An 18,906-nucleotide genomic window follows, 5' to 3' on the forward strand; every position below is an offset into this window, starting at 1 on the left:
CATGATGTACATAATGTTGGATTTGGCCTTGATATCTGCTACCAGTTTTATTAGACTCTAATTTCTCATGATGGCATGAGGATAATTAGGCAGATGATGCAAAAAGTTATGAAACAAAGATAAAAATTATTTTTAAAATTAATGTCACAATTGTCTTCTCAATTTAACCTCCACAGGGGGACTGTAGTAATATTAAGTTTTAGAGAATGTTTTCATTTTAGTTTTTCTTATATGTTTCATGTGTAACAACTAAGATTCTGAATTTCCTTAGACATGTTTTTGAGAACTGTCATTGTTTGATTTGATTATTAGAAAAGCTATTTAAAGTTGTGTTAAGCTCAATTTTGTAGGAAATTTTCCTGGCTGATTACCAGCATCTACACATCAAGACCTGAAAAGACTTCCATTCTACAACTACACCCAGAGGACATCCCAAGAATCATCTGAGAAAATACTTCTAAAGACTTAAATGGACATTTTCCTGTTTTCCTTTTCCACATTGTATACATTGTTTATAATATCCACTTACTAAAGGTGAGTGCCCCCTTTAGTTTTTTCTGTTTGTGATGTCCACCTGCTAATAGGGGAGTGCCCCCTTTAGCCTTTGTCAATGCATCACTCAATTTCTTTTTCTCTATTTTTATTCCCTATCATAAGCATCTATAATGTTATTGCTTCATGTGAGGAAACCATGTTTCCTCACCTGAAGCACAGTGTGGGGGGGTGATAAAAAAATGGAATTTGGCAGATGCCCAGGGATCCCACCTGATTGAATTAGTATTGTTTGAATTGGGTGAGAATGAGAAACTAAGTGCCTACTTAAGGATGATTGGATGGAGACCACACCTGGCTGGCCTGAGTGACGTGTTGGTGTACTACTGACATCAGAAAGAGACCACTCTCAACCAACCAGATGAATGACTTCCACTTTGTGGAAGGGAGAGAGAAATGAGGAAGTGGATGCTTGCTGAGAGAACACTCTCTTTTTGTTGAGGAAGAGGCAAGTGGTGAGAGATGGAGAAGGGGGAGCGGGGCTTCTTAGTCATTCAGACACTGGCTTGATGGTGAGAGATTTCATATGGGCTGCTAGGAAAGGAAATTGCTTGCTTTCTCTATGGCTATACCGAATTAGATCTGAGCTAGGATTTCCATGCTATAAAGAATCTGTTCTCAATCTCTCTCTCTCTCTCTCTCTCTCTCTCTCTCTCTCTCTCTCTCCACTAACTTCTAATATATATATTTTAATAAATCTTTAAAAACCTAAACTCGCTGAATTTATCAGTGATTTTAGCCAGCTTCCCCCCAAGACTTGGGGGGGGGCAGATTAGTACGCACAATTTAGATTTTAAACAATACAATATATAATACACACCCATATATGTGTATGTGTGTGTGCATATATATATATATATATATATATATATATATGTGTGTGTGTGTGTGTGTGTGTGTGTGTGTGTGTGTGTGTGTGTGTGTGTGTGTGTATATAATTTCAGCAAATTATTATGATGGAACAGTAGATCTAGATAAAAAGTGGGACAGAAACAGAAAAATATTTTCCTTCTTTTTAAAAAAGATCCATAATATAACGAGTATATGGGAAAAAATCAAGTGACATAATTATGGTGTTAATATAATGGAAGATTAGAGATGAGCCATATTAGAAGTGATTTTCAGTGAAAAACCATGAACTTAAGATGAGGGATGAATAATCCATGTCTTATATTTGTGAAAAAAAAAATAGGACTATAGGAGGGAGAATTTCTCTTATAGAAAGAATTGACTCAATTTGCAAATAAAATAATATTTATAATTGGCTCAATTCATAAATACATATTAATTCAATTAACATTTCAACATAAAAGATTCCAAGCTTTAGTGGTGAAAGTGACTGTCTCACCTAAGGTCAAGTTAGACCAATTTCCATCTTTTTTTTTTTTCATATTTAGTTGCTTGTTTATTTAGTCTAGTCTTCTTAGGAACTCAGAGAATTCACAGAGGAATGCTAAGTGAAATACACACATACACAAATACATTTACTTCAATACTCCCACTCTATTGATGTATTAAAAAAATAATTACATGATAACCAACTTATTATAGTGGATAAATCATCTGTCCCTTTTTCTATTATTTTTTCCTTCTTTATCTCTTCCTTTATAAGCATGCCCATTATTTTATTTATGTCAAAAAAATAAAAATACTACTTAGCATAGAGTTGAATATGGATCCATTGGACACTTCCTTACAAGTTGGCATCAAATCATTGACTGATATTTTTTTTATAATATTTACACTTGTGTATTTATCTATTTTTTATCATCAAATAACATCTTGTTATTATCAAATAACATCTCTCTATTTATGTCACAAATAAAATTGCAAAGAATAATATGATAGATTTCTTAAAATGCTTTTCTAAAATATAGGTGAAAACAACGGAAATGAGGTTAACCTAATGTGATATCCTCTTAAAGTGAGCCTGACTCCTCATGATCACTGCAACACACACACACACACACACACACACACACACCACATTTATGTGTATGTATATGTATATGTGCGTATATGTACATATATTGTAGATGTGTATATATGTATTTTTGTGTATTGTGAGAAAATAATGGGTTCTGGAACTCCCAAAGGCCCCAGATAAAGTAATTGATTGGATGAATTAATTGATTGAGATTGACTGACTGCACTGATTAACTCACTTAAAGTTAATTTTGTTAAACCCACATCTTCCTGGCTCTCAAGAGGGTGTGTTCTCAGAGGCTGTAGATTCTCACTTCAACACGACCACCCTCAAGTCCAGTGAACCAATGTATTTGGGTGATGCTAGCCAATTAGCTTGAAGCAGTGTTTATGAACTGCCTCTCCTCTGTACTGAGAGGAAGCTATGACTGGCAAGGATTCATATAAACTAACAATTTAGTCACACATGAAAAAAGAAAGCTTATCAAATTGTGTTTTAAGTGGCATAAAAAAATTTTAGCTTATTAGAGGACCAGTGGCTGGAGTCCAGATCTTTTGATCCTCTAAAATTTAGATATTTGCAATTTATCTTGTCTGTACCTTGTGTCCTCTAAAAGTTTAAATTATTGGGAACTCTGGAATAGAGCAAGTAAGGAGCTGACCCAAGGGGATACAAGGGAAGGGAGATCTGAGCCGAGTTTGAATCCAAGGCTGTTTCTGGGGCTAGAATGCAAAATGAGCCAACTTCCATCCCCTCTCCCTCTATTTCCTCTATTTCAGCTGCACAAGAAAATTCACCTTTAGAGGAGACAGAAAAGCCCCAAATTCTTCCCTTTCAAGAGATCCTCACTCATGATGATCTAAAGCTCAGACAATATATACCTTTTGGGCCCAAGGATTTGAGTTCATGGAAACAAGATATTCCTGAATTTGATGAGGATCCCACAACAGTTATCAGCCAGTTCAGTGTAATTTTGTGAGGATACCAGCCCGGTTGGGGTGATGTTACTCCAGATGGAGGCATCTCCCTGGAATTGCCAGAGGACATTGTCCATTTGCTGCCAATTTTGATCTCAGACACTCAGGAAACATTTGAAATCCTTTCTGATATTCCTAAGTCCCCATGGGCTTCTTCCTTTTCTGATATAGGTCTTAAATCCACTGTTCCTGTTATCATTAAGACCAAAGGTGGCCACCACCATCCATTCTACAATATCCCTTATCTAGGGAAGCACCCATAATTAAGGCTTTGAAAAACCAAGGTATTATTGTCCCATGCCATTGTTCCCTGTGTAATACTCCCATTTTGCCAGTTAAGAAGCCTAAGCCTGGACCAGATGGCAAACGTGTTTATCATTTTGTATAAAATCTGAGAGCAATTAATTCTTATATTATGTCGAGACATCTGATAGTGCCCAACCCTGCTACTATCATTTCCTCAATCCAGTGTGAGACAACATGCTTCACAGTGGGAGATCTGTTTTTCTTTCTTTTCAATACCACTACATCAAGAATACAAATATTTGTTTGTGTTCACCTAGAAAAATACATAGTGGACTTGGACCAGATTCCCACAGGAGTTTTTTGACAGTCCCACACTATTCTCTCCAATTTTGCAGCAGGATTTAGCTTCCATTACTTTTAAAGGTTTCACTTTAGTTCAATATGTAGATGACTTGCTCATGGCTACACCCAGTACTGAGATTTGCCAGAAAGACAGCCACCATTTGTTGCTAGAGCTGCACCAGAGAGGCCACAAGGTCTCCAAGTCAAAGGTACAATGGTGCCTACTTCAGGTGGAATATTTTGGTTTTGTTTTGGCTGCTGGCACACAATCCATCTCTCCTAAGTGTGTCCAAACTATTCAACAGCTTTCTGCTCCCTCTACTAAGAAGCATCTAAGGGGTATTCTGGGAGCAGCTGGGTATTGCAGACAATGGATACCCGCTTTTGGTGAAATTACTAAGCCTCTTATATGTCTAACCAAAAATTCTATCCCAGGACCTTTACAGCTGGATCCCCAGGATATTTCAGCTATAGCATAACTAAAATGGGCCTTGTTATCAACACCTGCACTAGGACTCCCAGACTACAGTAAGTCTTTTACTCTTTTCATACATGAACAGAGAGGAGTGTCTTCTAGGATCCTGACTCAAAAATTAGGACCTGCTCAATGCCAAATAGTCTATTGTTCTGCTCAACTTGACTCTGTAGCTGCTGGAGCACCACCCTGCCTATTGGGCTATGGCTGCCGCTGCCCTACTAGTAGAAAAAGCCTCTGCTACATTTGTTGCCAATGTTCTCCTTAAAGAGATTGTGCCTCACTTTGGTCTGCCCACCTGCACTGATTCTGACAAAGGCACACATTTCACTTATTCTGTTCTATCCCAAATCTACTCTTTCCTGGGAATAACTCCACAATTCCATACACACCAGCACCCACAAATCTCAGGCCAGGGGGAATGTATGAATAAAGAGCTTAAGAGCATGATTGTCAAATTGTGCCTTGAAACTCATTTGAAGTGGTCTGATGTTCTACCCTCGGCACTGTTCTATCTGTACAGCAGGCCAAGAGGAGAATTACATATATCACCTTTTGAGATGCTTTTTAGCCACCCCCATATCCAAGCAAAACCTTTTCCCCCAGTATATACCTCATTAGTGGGGGGGGGGGAATATAGCTCTGTTGCTTCCTATATATTATAGGAGTTACAAACCAGGTTATATAAACTCCACAAGGCAGGAGCAGCAGTACAGGCTGATGCCTTGGACTTCTCCTTACATGATTTGAAACCAGGAGACAGGGTATATATCAAAAATTTTCAATGGACTAGTGGGACCCAGCCAGCCTGGGAAGGTTCTTTCCAGGTATTGCTGACAACTCCAACTACTATCAAAATCAGAAAGGACTCTTGGATCCATGGCTCCTACAAAGAACACTTCACAAATAATGCATTCATGGAAATTATGTAATAATGAATAATGTCAGTCATTTATATTTATCATCTACTATATGTGATTGTGATTATATATTTGTAGTTATTATTTGGAATTATTGTGTATTATTTATTATATCCTGAATCATAAAGCTAATTAACATTTTTTTTTTTTGCTGTCATCATTATCCTTGGTTGTTAAATCCACATGAGCCTTGGATTATGGGAATTTACCATTTGAGACATTAATTGCCTTTATTCTGAGTTATCAGATCATAGCAGCCATGATGACAGCCATTCATGAGGGGAATACATACAAGAGCAGGCACTGAACTGTCACAGAATGGGTAATATGCTCAAAGTCTAGGTACTACAATGCTTTGGGAAAGATGGAGAGAATGGCCATTGGCAAGAGCTGAGGTTGGATTCTCTTTGTTTAATTTTCTCCCCACATAGCACCTGACAGCCAGATATGCCATCTCATTCTTTTCTTGACTGTGATTCACCCTCCTATATGCTAGATGCCATGGACGTCTCAATCCCATGCATCTGATTAAGCGTGACTCAGTTTCCCCTCAAGATATTGTATTGGCTGTCTGCAGAGCAATGAGGCTGGGCAACATTCATTTTCTTTACTTCTCTGTTCTTTTATGGTAACCCTATAATTATCTCAGGTGTCATGATAAGCATGATGTTGCATTTGGCCTTGACATCTGTTACCAATTATATTAGATTCTTTAATTTCTCATAGTGGCATGAGGAGAATTAGGCAGATGATGCAAAAAGTGATGAAATTAAGATAAAAATTATTTTCTTAATTAATATTATGATTGTCTTAGCCCTGTATTAAAGAAGGGCATGACTTATGGACTCTCTCAAAAGTAATTTAAGGAGGCATCCACTTTTGTTAGAAGTTATTATAATTGAAATTAATCTGAAAACTTTTACATTGTATCTTCTCAATCTATTTTCCACAGGGGAGTTTATGGTAATATTAAGTTTTTTTAAAGTTTCCATTTTTGTTTTTATTATATCTCTAAAAGATTCAGAATTTCCTTTATGTTATTGAGAATACTGAATGTTTGATTTGGTTATTGGAAAAGCTATTTAAAGTTGTGTTATGATCAATTTTGTGGGAAATTTTTCAGCTGAGGAGACTTTCTAGCTGATCATCAGTATCTGAAACACCCGAGAGACTTCATTACAACCACACTGGAGACCATGCCCATATTCCAGAGCCAGAATCCAAAGCCACAATGAAAGGGGACTGTCCCCTTTCATTTTTGTTGTTTTTTTTTTTATTATTTGTAATATCCTCTTACTAAAGGGGAGTGCCCCCTTTAGTTCTTGTCATTGTGTCACTCCATTTCTTTTCTCTCTTTTCATTCCCTTTAGATTGTTAGTCGTAAGTATCCGTAATGTTATTGCTTTATTTAAGGGAACTATGTTTCTTAATGAAGAAGAGAGGGGGTTTTGGAATGCCCAACGGCCCAACCTCAAGGAATTGATTGGATGGATTGGATTGAATGAGATTGACTGACCGCACTGATTAACTCACTTAAAGTTAATTCAATTAAAACCACACCTTCCCAGCTCTCAAGAGGGTATGTTCTCAGAGGATGTGGACTCTGACCTCAAAACAGGACCATCCTCAAGTCCAGTGAACCAATGGATATGGGTGATGCTAGCCAATTGGCTTGAAGCAATGTTTATGGACTGCCTCTCCTCTGGACTGAGAGGACCTGTGACTGGAAGTTTGTCTCTTGAATATGCTCATGGAGGAGAACTTTAGAAAGAACCAAGACAGGCTGGAACTCTAGGCTAGATAGGCCTTTTCTTAACTTTCTGACCCAGGTCTCCTCTTTTTACTAATCCTTGGTATGCTTTAATAAATGTTTAATGCCCGAAACTGGTGCTAAAGCTTCTAATTTATAAGCAAACCCTAGTTAATTTTCCCTACACTTGGGACAGGAATAAGGCAACCACCACATTAAATTTTAAATGTCACAGTGTGTGTGTGTGTGTGTGTGTATGTGTGTATGTATATATATACACATATACAAAATACATATACATATATATACACATACATATATATATACACTAAGCACTCTAAACCTTTGCTCTGACATTTTAAAGTTTAATGTAGACAAAACATTTGAAGATATCATAGGAGAATTATAATCAGACAGAGGTAAGAATATAACAAAACTCCATAAGGAACACTGAAGAAGCAAATTATATGTGTTCTCGAATTATCTCTACTCGTAACTTAGTACAATAGCTCTTTATATCACTTTGTTGATCGGTAAAATGATGAAGTTGAACCATTTGGCCTTTAGATCCCCTACTAATTGTGAGATTTTTCTTGATTCTCTATAAAACCAAGGTTATAAAAGTGTGTGTGTGTGTGTGTGTGTGTGTGTGTGTGTGTGTGTGTGTGTGTGAGATGGATATCTATGGAAGTCTTATGAAGCCTATGGACCAGTTCTCAGAATATTGCTTTTAAATGCTTAATGTAAAATGAATGGAATCACAAAGGACTCCAATTGTATAAAGATAAAAAATTTAACATATTATAAAACACAGTTTATAGACTCCAGATTAACAATCCCTATTCTAGATGAACCAGAAATAGAAATCTCCTAGAAACTCAGATTAGAATTCAACAATAACAAATTGGATAAAAAAATAAATAGTATATAGATAGGATGACGGGATAGAGGCTTCTAGAGTCTCTCTCAAGTGTACATATTGAGGGGTATCATTTGCAGAAAGCTGAAAGAAGGTATTAAGAAAATACTTGATAAAAAATAAAATAAAGAAAATACTTGATAAAGGAGAGGCCTCAAAAACTAATTATTACAGATAGTACAGAAATGAGCCATAATGGGAAGTCAGAAGAAATATTCTATAGAAAAACATACTCCTTGTTGATCTACTGTGATCAACTATATTCTTCTCACCAATGCAATGGTACAGAAGAGTTCCAGGGAACTCATGATAGAAGAGGATCTCCAAATCCAGGGGAAAAAAAAAAAAGAACTGTGGAGTATAGATGGTGAATGAACCATACTATTTCTTTTGTTTTTGGTGCTGTTGTTTTTTTATTTTGAGGTTTTTCATCATTGCTCTGATTTTTCTCTTATAACATGACTAATGCAGAAATATGTTTAATGTTATTATGTATATATATATATACGTATATATATACACATATATACATATATATATATATATACAACCTATATCAGATTACCTGCTGTCTAGGGGAGGGGGAAGGGAGGGGAGGGAGGGAGAAAAATCTGAAATTGGAAAGCTTGTACAAACAAAAGTTGAGAACTATCTTTACATGTAAAGGGAAAAAAATAAAATACTTTATTAATTTAAAAAAAAAGAATAACATACTCTTGAGTAGGCTCAAGCTTTAGGAAAATGGAAGGATACAAGAGAAAGGAAAATCAGGAAATCCAGAATTCAGAAACTGTAAGGAGAAGGGGAAGTCATGAAGTTTAACAGATTGTGTCATAAATTCCAGAACTCTGTGAAACAAAACAGAACTGGGGATATGAATTCTGGAGATCAAACCTATTTAGAGTCTAATTTTTGATATCTCCAACCTAGTTGGATAGCACCTCTTCACTTGTAGTTATGAAACCACCAACAGCCCTCTGAAGTACCTCCTATAATTTGCAAGAGGCACATTGACAGTAGAAACTCCTTCAATTAGCATACTGTCACAAGTGGTTTATGAAATATGCATCCCCATCACAATCTACTTGAGAATGGTGCCTCTGGGGAAATCAGCAGCTGTCAGAGAGGAGACAGAGTCAGGAGCCATAAGGATGGAAAAGAGGGCAAACGACTTTCAGGAAGGAGCTCTATCAACTGCAGGAGATGTGTGGGGGGGGAAACAATCCAATAAGGGATCCCTGGCATAGGAGTGTGCCAAATGGAAGGAGGAAACAAAAATAAAAACAAAAAAAATAGATATGAATTTACAAAACAGGAAGCAATATCTCAGGGAGTAAAGAAGAGATGCATAATTTCATCATAGTAATTGTCTATCTTTGTTGTCTTTCAATAGCAGCCAGCAAATTTGCCCATCTTACAACAACTTAAGCTTAACCATTCTAAAAAACCCCAACTATTAGAATATAGCATATACTATATTATTAACATTGTACAGTGGAAAAAAGAGAACACCAAACCTAGAGCAAGAAGTTCAAATTTCAACATTTTCTCCTAAGACCTGTCTGACCTTGGGAAAGTTATTTAACTTCTATGCATTTGTTTCCTCATACATAAAATGAGTAAGCTGGCTTTCATTATCTACAAGGTTACTTCTAAATCTAAATCTATAATGGACCTGGGACATAAGTCTTGCATGGTTCAAGGGAAATATTCTTCTTTTCTTCCTTTAATAGAGAACTCACTTGATACCTTCTCATATTAAAGGCAAACTAGAACACTTACATCTAATCTGTTTTCAATCTCCCTTCATAGAATTAGATAAAAGAGTGAATGGTCTGCATTATTAGGAAATACCTTCTTTATTATCCCAACATTGTTCTACTGAATTTATCTGTGCTTTTTTGCCCCTCGTTTAAGAAATATATCTAAAATAATAGAAATATTTCTTATTAGGGGAACTATGTATAAAAGGGGCCTTTGTCTCAACAGACACTGGTTTAGTATAGAGGTCATTATATTCCTTTTTTTCCTGGAATTGCTACCCAGACATTTCCTATTTATGTTCTTAACCCCTTAATTGATTACTGCTATAGCTGGATTCCTAAATACTATTGCTAGTGCTCCATGACTCCATTTTCTCCATCTGAGTTCTCTACTGCCTGGTTTTCTAGGATCTGCTTATTTAATGAAGTACCATACCAATTAATTGCAATTAGGTCTTGATGTTTACTTCCTAAAATATGGAATTGCTTTTCATACATAGACAAGATATTTCTGTACCCTTCCTTTTAATATGTAGCAACTAGGTATTTTCCAATAACTGCTTGCTTGTTAGCTGTCAATTTTTTCATTCTTCTTATCTTTCCTTATCTAATCTCTCCCTGATTAGCCTCGACCCCACCCCCAAAACAAAAATTGTATGATATGACATAGTTATCATTCTTTATCCAGACCATAGCTTTCACTCAAGCAGACAACTCTGAATGAGGAAAGTCTGTCTGCCAGTGAAACTCAGAAAGTATCCTGCAACTTAAAGTTAAAATTAAAAACTTTTCAGAGAATTATAGAGCCATTATGAATAGAGAGCTAGACATGTTTGGGGTTTTTTGGTATCCCAGTTCTTAGTCCAGCAGCAGGAACATCAGAACCATTTACTAAATGCTCATTGATGGAAAATTTCCAAATTCAGGGGAATAATCCAAACATTGAATTTGAGATATAATTTAGAACGCAGGCTACTTATGGTCAGAAACCACCTTGGCTTTCTATTATCAGTGCCTAGACAAGTTCCTTAAATATAGAAGGCACTTATTTTTCTTAAATTGTATTGAAATATATGACAGTTTGATGACCCCTCTACCTGATTGCATATAACTTACCAAAGTTTTCATAGTTTTTTCAAAGTTTTCATATCTTCTCAAGAACAGAATCAATTTAAAAAGAACACTTTCATTCCATATTGTATATGCATAAAACCTCTATCATTTGCATATATATTATGATAAGACAAAACTGCCCCCTGAAACCTGGCTGGTCTCTGCTTCCTAGAAGCAGTTTCCTTCCCTACCTTCTCAGTCAGCTTAGGGTAGGACCACAACAAAACTACTCCTGGGATCTGATAGAACGCAGCTTACCTGATGCAGTTTCCATTTCACATAGGAGACTAAAACGTTCTAGCCACAAAGAGTTTGGGCCTCTCAGATTTGGTGGGAGCCTAAGACTACCCAATTCCCTAAATACTGATATGGCATTTCCAGATGTCAGTGAGATTGCGGCTTGGGGGAGAGACAGGATTGAATCCAGAAAACCAAAGTACCACTATATCCTTATTGCATATTCTTTCCAGGTTACAGTAAAGCAAACTTCCTCTGATAAAATATGCAATAACTTAATAATGATTCATTTTTGTCCCCAAAGCAAACACGTACTAAGAGATCTCTGGCATTAGAGCCAAGCTTACATACATTCAGGTTGTTTTTCAGTTGTTTCAGTCCTGTCTGACCCTCTGTGACCATGAGGAACTGAGGCAAATAGAGTTAAGTGACTTGCCTAGGATCATACAGCTAGTAAGTGTCTGAAGCCAGATTTGAACCCATGATGATGAGTCTTTGTGATTCCAAGCCCAGTGCTCTATGTGATATAGGTATGTGTATGTGGACACTCAAATACATATTAGTCTATGCTTTTGCAAATAACTTATTTATCTTTCAAGTAATCAAATTCTTCTATTACTTTATAATGTAACCTATAGAGGAAGTATGGAATATTCTATAAAATACTAGATTTGATAACATTTTAACATCTTTAAAATAGTAATAACATTTGTATTACCTTTGTCACATGGCTATGTAAGGCACATGGCTACTAGGTGGAAAAGTAGATAAAGTGATGGCCTTGGACTCAAGAAGACTAGCTCAGGACTTCCCTCTTATACTTACCAGCAGTGTGACTATGGCAAAGTTATTTAATCTTATTGAACTAAGTTTTCTCTGAAGTACCTGTAGCACTAACTTCATGAGACTTTACTGAAATTCATATATGATACTATCAAAAATGTTCATATTGTATTATTAAATTATTGAAGGGCAGTTTGTTTCTAGCTAAATTATTGGGAGCCAGACTTTTTTGTTTTTTTAATATACTGATAATTATAAATTAATTGCTATCACACCTACTTAGGCAGTAAGTATATGTTATGAAAGTATATTAAATATTAATAAAAAAATATTGACCATGTGGTAGTTAACACAAGCTGAAAATACCCCAGCACCTTATTGACTCTAAGAGAGCACATTGCCTTAAGCAGAGTTCAGAAGCATTACATTACGTATTCTATCCTAAGAGGAGACCACTCGCCAACCAGACAGGCTTCCAAGCCTAGAGTGCAAGCCAAGAATGGCGTTTGCCTTGCTTTGTGGTCTGAGTCTTTTTTCTCTTCTGATAGGGGCGGCTCTTACACACTGATCAAAGCTAATTGTTTAGCATCATTCAATTCCATTGGTTGACATAACTTGAGCGTGGTCCATATTAAAATGAGCTCTACCATGATGACATCAAAGTCTAATTGGAGATCCCCTAAGGGGAAAGGTGCACTCAGATAGGTGTGGTTTATTCCCCTCAATTCACTGAACTAGAAACAAGAGTCTTTCTCCATTCTTTGTATTCCCTGCACAAGATTAGGCCCTGACTTTAGCTGAACCTTCAGAAGTAGGGGTGAAGAGAAAGAGTCCCCAAAAAAACATTATTAATAATTATTTTCTCACAATATAAATAAAAAACTTTAATATAAATACCAATAATCATAAGTATATGCTATAGCATTTAATTTTTCAATAATCTTTCAACTTACTGTATTTTCAACTTCAGGACATTTCAATGCCATAAAATTCTCAAAAACATTGAGTCTCATTGACAGACCTAAAACATCTAATGGATCAAACTTTCTCTAAATTTTAGATTTAGAAGACTTTTTTTTTCAACATGTATGTCTATTTCATTCAAGCAAGTGTCAAATTAAAGAAGCAAGTTAGTCTACAAATACTGTCATTCTCTTTCCTGAAGATAATAAAGGAGATAGCTACAACTTAACTTCAAGGTTGACATTTAGGTAATAATTGGAATAATTAATTAATTACTAACTCTTTAATATCTCTACCAGGAGACATGGTAGAATTGCAAATTCCTAAATACTTCAGCAGTCTATGGATACAAAGAGACATTAAAATGCAGTCACCATCCTTCCTGTGTTCACTGTCCTTGGAATGCCTCCAAAGAATTGTCTAAAAAGCATTACTTCTAGAGAGAGGCAGACATCTTAGATAATCTGAGAACAAGAAGAACATTTCTGCTGAATAGAGCACTTATTTGTTTTAATGTATACATGATGCTTTAATGTATATCTAATAATACCTAATTTATCAATGCATGAATAATAAAGCTTTTAAAGTTTTAGATCCTGACAGTGTTGCTATCTTGGTATGAGGAGAAATACATGCCTATAATCCACTGTTCATTTTTCAAATGAGGTAAGGAGATATTTGTATTTTTGTCTGTGTTTCCATTAAAATATGGCATGATTTTTCTTTAGGGGTGGGCGGTTGCATTTGAAGGCTATTAAGTAAATAGTGAGTTTGCAGCCTTCATTTTTATTAGAGGCAAACAAGTGCTGAGGCTACTCTTTTTAGAAAGACCAAATTAAATTTGAGAGAACAAATGATATATTTCTTTTCAGTGTTTTATTAGAGGGATAATGCTAATTTTAAGCTTTATGGAACCCTAATTTTGAATTCAATGGGACAAGAAGAGCTATGACTCTTTCTAACTAGATTCACATAGGAATCAACTCACAGAACTAAGTAGCATGAATTACAAACTTTTGAACTGAGGTGATATAGGAGATCAGGGTTTTTGATTGGAATAATATCTTATAGGCTATATAAAGAATATTAAGAGCATAAAGTGAAATCTCATAGGGATGTGAAGCCATCTAGCCCAACATTTATAGATGAGAGGAATAGGATCTAGGCCAGTCGAATCACATGGCTAAAGTTACCAGAGTTAGTAAAAGGGTAAGTTGGAATTTGAAAGCAAATATTCTGACTCTAAGTCTAGAATTCTTTTCATTCTTACCATGCTCATACAGTATCCTTTATGAAGTATATCAAGAAGGAGAGAATGGGGCAGCTAGGTGGCACGCTGGCCTTGAATTCAGGAGGACCTGAGTTCAAATCTGACCTCAGATACTCGACACTGGGCAAGTCACTTAACACCCATTGCCCCGCAAAAAAAAAAAAAAAAAAAAAAAGAGAGAACATCAATGTTGCCAAATGCATCAGATGATCAATGTTAATAAATAATGAGCATAGGACATAAGATTTAGCCTTTAGTCTAGCATTGGTGACCTTGAAGAAAGAAGATTCATTAGACTGTTCAATAGATTAATAAACAAAAATTTATTAAGCATCTCTTTGGGGGCTAGATATTGGTATGGACAGAAATAAAATTTTAGTATTTGGGGGAATGGGTGGATGAGGAAGAAATAGAAGCAATGAGTGGAGATGCCACTTTCTAGGAAAAGAAAAAGAGTAGAAAAACACCTATACCAGACAGTGGAGAAAATGAAAAAAAAAAAAGGTTCAGCTTTTTAGTGGTGTATTCTGGTTGGAGTAGCTCTCTTGGTGGTGCAAATAGCATTGGATATATAATCAGAGGAAAGGTATTGAACCATGTATCTCCACATAACCTTTAGTGTGATTTTGAGAAAGTATTTTGCTTTTGAGGTCCATGGTTTCTTCATTTGAAAAAATGAGTAAGTTAGACTAGATCTCCAAGTTTTCTTCTAGCTCAAAATCCTAAAAATTACTAAAGGTCAGTAAGAACCAATGTCCATGAAGGCTTATTGTACCATTTTATAGAACTCAGAGGCTGTTAAAGTTTATGATGAGGGGCAGCTAGGTGGCTTAGTGGATTCAGGAGGACCTGAGTTCAAATCTGTTAAGGGCTAAAATTCTAGCTAAACTGTCTAAAATATCTAATGAGTTGTCGCCAATAAATTATAAGCTTTAGCAAGAGTTAGACTTTTAAGCATTTATTAAGGAGAATAAGAATCTGGTAAAGAGAGAGAGAAAGGCCTAGATTCCAATCTATTAAAGGGAGAGCACATTTCTAGCTCCCTTCTCCACCAGAGTCCAGAGGAAAGACCGTCAGACTGAGCACCAGGCTCTTCCTTCCTCCTCCCACTAGCCCGCGTCACTTCTTGACGCCAAAGAAAAGACTCCTGGTCTTGCCCTCAAAGACCTTCGCTTCATGGGTGGAACTCTTCTACAGTAAGTCTCCAGCAGGTGGCATCATTCCAATCGTTACAAATCCAACCTCAGACACTTGATACTTACTAGCTGTGTGACCCTGGGCAAGTCACTTAATGCCCATTGCCCCCACCTAAAAAAAGAAACAAAAAGAAAAGAAAAAAGTTTGTGATGAAGCAATATTAGAGCATAGGAAGATACAGTGTATATAGAGACAATATAAATGTTTGAGACCTCATAACCCACATATCACCTATGCTTAAAACCTCCATTTGTAGGTTACTATATATCCAACTAGCATTAACCCTTAAAATAGTTTTCTCAAATAATTGTAAAATGATTGAGAATAGCAAAACTGGTGCTACAACCTGAGAAAAAAATAATAAAATTTTGTCCAGCCCTTTCCTCACAATAATCCTGTGAGTTCAATGTGAAAAAAAAAATCATTACCAACATTTCTATGAAAAAAGATACTGAAAACCAGAGCAATACATGGCAATGGTGGTATTCAGAATCACATATGCTAATTTTAATGTCAAGATATATTCTAAATAATGTTATTGTTGTCGTTGTTTCATCATGATGTTGGGGTAAAATAGTGGATGATGACTGATGACTGGTGAGTGTGTTGGACCTAAGTGAGGCCTCATTCTCTCTTCCAGAGTTATTGAAGTCAAGTGGCAAGACAAAAGTTAAGATTACTAGCAATGGCCTAGAATATAGGATATGACCTTAGTGTTTTCAATATCTGATCAAGCTCTAAGTGCTCCATAGCACTTTTCGCAGCTACCTACATGGCCATTGGAATAAATTATTCTCATCCAGCCATTCTACTGGTGGAAGTCTTCACATATTTGGGGTAGTCCTCTCCCTAACTCACCTGCTAATCACTCTTAAACATCTATTTCAGAGATGTTTTGATGGGGGTATGGCTACTGTGTATGCATGACTTTCTTAGAGCCACAGTCAAGAGATAGATGACAGGTAGATACCAAAGGTGGAGGAACAACACTGAAAGGGGCTCAGTAAGCCCTAACACCAAAGGTACTAGTCCTCCTTGTATACCACATAGAGCTCATTCTAAATAATCCAATGTCTGAACTTCACCATTGATTTGAAAGTTGCAGTTGTTTGTATGTATACATTGAAATTTATGGTAACAAATACTTAGCACATTGTTCCATTTAACAAGGTGGAAGGAATTATAATAGTTGTGGGAGATAAAAAGACAAAAAACATATGTGATTACTCTTATATTTTACTGGATTTGTTGTATTAAATAAGCCATATATAATGTATACACATATATAGATAGGTTTATATGTAGAGTGTTAAGGCTAAAATTCTAGCTAGTCTGTCTAAAATATCTAATGAGTGGTCGCCAATAAATTATAAGCTTTAGCAAGAGTTAGACTTTTAAGCATTTATTAAGGAGAATAAGAATTTGGTAAAGAGAGAGAAAGGCCTAGATTCCTATCTATTAAAGGGAGAGCACATTTCTAGCTCCCTTCTCCGCCAGCGTCCCCCGGAAAGAGAGTGAGACCGAGCGCCAGTCTCTTCCTTCCTCCTCCCACTAGTCCGCGTCACTTCCTGAAGCCTGGTCTTGCCCTCAAAGACCTTTGCTTCATGGGCAGAACTCTTCTACAGTAAGTATCCAGCAGGTGGCGTCATTCCAATCGTTACAGTCCCCCCTGTTGTTCCTCAAGAAACAAAATGTTTCCTTGACGGAACAGTAAAAACAATATAATAACTATTGCTAACTAATAATATGTGAACAACAATATAGAAAAGGAAGAGAGGAAAGTTTTGTCCAGAGGGGCGATTTTTTTTTTTGTCCTCATGAACCGACGCTTTGACATTAGTCTTGCAAAGGGAGGGCCTCTGCAGAGAATACATGTTACAGATGGTGTATATTATAACAGAAAGAGAAAAAAACAACAAAAACAACAAATCAAAACTGTTCATTTAAAGTCTCTGAAAGTCTTTTCTTAGATGTCCTCTAGGTGTAGTCATGGAATGGAAGTCTTTTCCGGGGTTGATGTGTGGATGCTGGTAATCAGCCAGGAAAATTTCCTACAAAATTGAGCTTAACACAACTTTAAAATAGCTTTGTCAATAATCAAATCAAACAATGAAAGTTCTCAAAAACATGTCTAAGGGAATTCAGAATCTTAGTTGTTACACATGAAACATATAATAAAACAAAAATTGAAACATTCTTTAAAATTATAATATTACTATAGTCCCCCCTTATGGAGGGTAATTGAGAAGACAATTGCTGTGATATTAATTTTTTAAAATAATTTTTATCTTTGTTTCATCATTTTTTGCATCATCTGCCTAATTATCCTCATGCCATTATGAGAAATTTAAAAATCTAATATAATTGGTAACAGGTGTCAAGGCCAAATTCAACACTGTATTTATCATGACACCTGAGATAATTATGGGGGTTACCATAAAAGAACAGAGAAATGATGGGATATGAGCATTCCCACACTTGAGCAATATGTACTGTCCATGCAGTATGCCAGGCTTAAAATAGGTGGATGGAATATATGTCCATGCCACCGAACATATTGGAGGAAACTGAGTCAGACTTAATCAGATGCATGGGATTGAGATGTCCATGGCATCAGGCATATAGGAGGGAGCATAGAAGCCAGGTGTAGAAGTGAGATGGGTGGGATCAATACTTCCAGCCATCTGTACAATATTGTGGGGAAAAAAGAGTATAAAATATTAAACCAAGAGAATCCAACCTCAACATTTGTCAAAAGCCGTTCCCTCGGCCATACCTTGACTTCATGCATGTCTCCCCTCATGTGACAGTTCAGTGTCTGCTCCTTGAGCAATATGTATTCCTCTTGTGATTGGATGGCACCTTGGCCAACTGGCATCTGATAACTCAGAATAAAGGCAATTAATGTCTTAAATGATAAGTTCCCATAATCCAAGTCTCATATGGATTTAAAAATTGAGGATAATAAATGATTGCAAAAAATGTGAATACATCTTGACTCAGAACACAATATATAATTATGCAACAATTTCAAATGATACCCCTTTTTTTTTAACTTAGTATACAATTACTTTTTTGAAAAATCATAACATTTAAATATAAGTTAAATCACAACACAATCTCAAAGAAAACTTTTACAAATGTTCCCCTCTTTTTTTTTTGTTTTTGGAATATGCTTATCAAAAATAATACTTCTAGAATCAATTTACACTTGCCATGGCAACCAATTTGCCAGGGAAATGCTTTAAAGAGTTTGATCAAATAATCAGTTGAGGAAAAAAAATAACAAAAACAAACAACTCAGATTATGGGAGCACAATACTCCTAGAATTAACATTGTATTATGAAATCAAAACCATCTTGCAATTTTTCAAAATTAGATAGATAAACGAATAGAAGAAAATACACATGGAACAATAAAAGACAATGAAATTCAAAGTAAGGAAGTCTAAATGAATGTGAACTTAATATC

This window comes from Dromiciops gliroides, chromosome 3 (genome assembly GCF_019393635.1).
Source record: "Dromiciops gliroides isolate mDroGli1 chromosome 3, mDroGli1.pri, whole genome shotgun sequence".
NCBI classification, from domain to species: domain Eukaryota; kingdom Metazoa; phylum Chordata; class Mammalia; order Microbiotheria; family Microbiotheriidae; genus Dromiciops; species Dromiciops gliroides.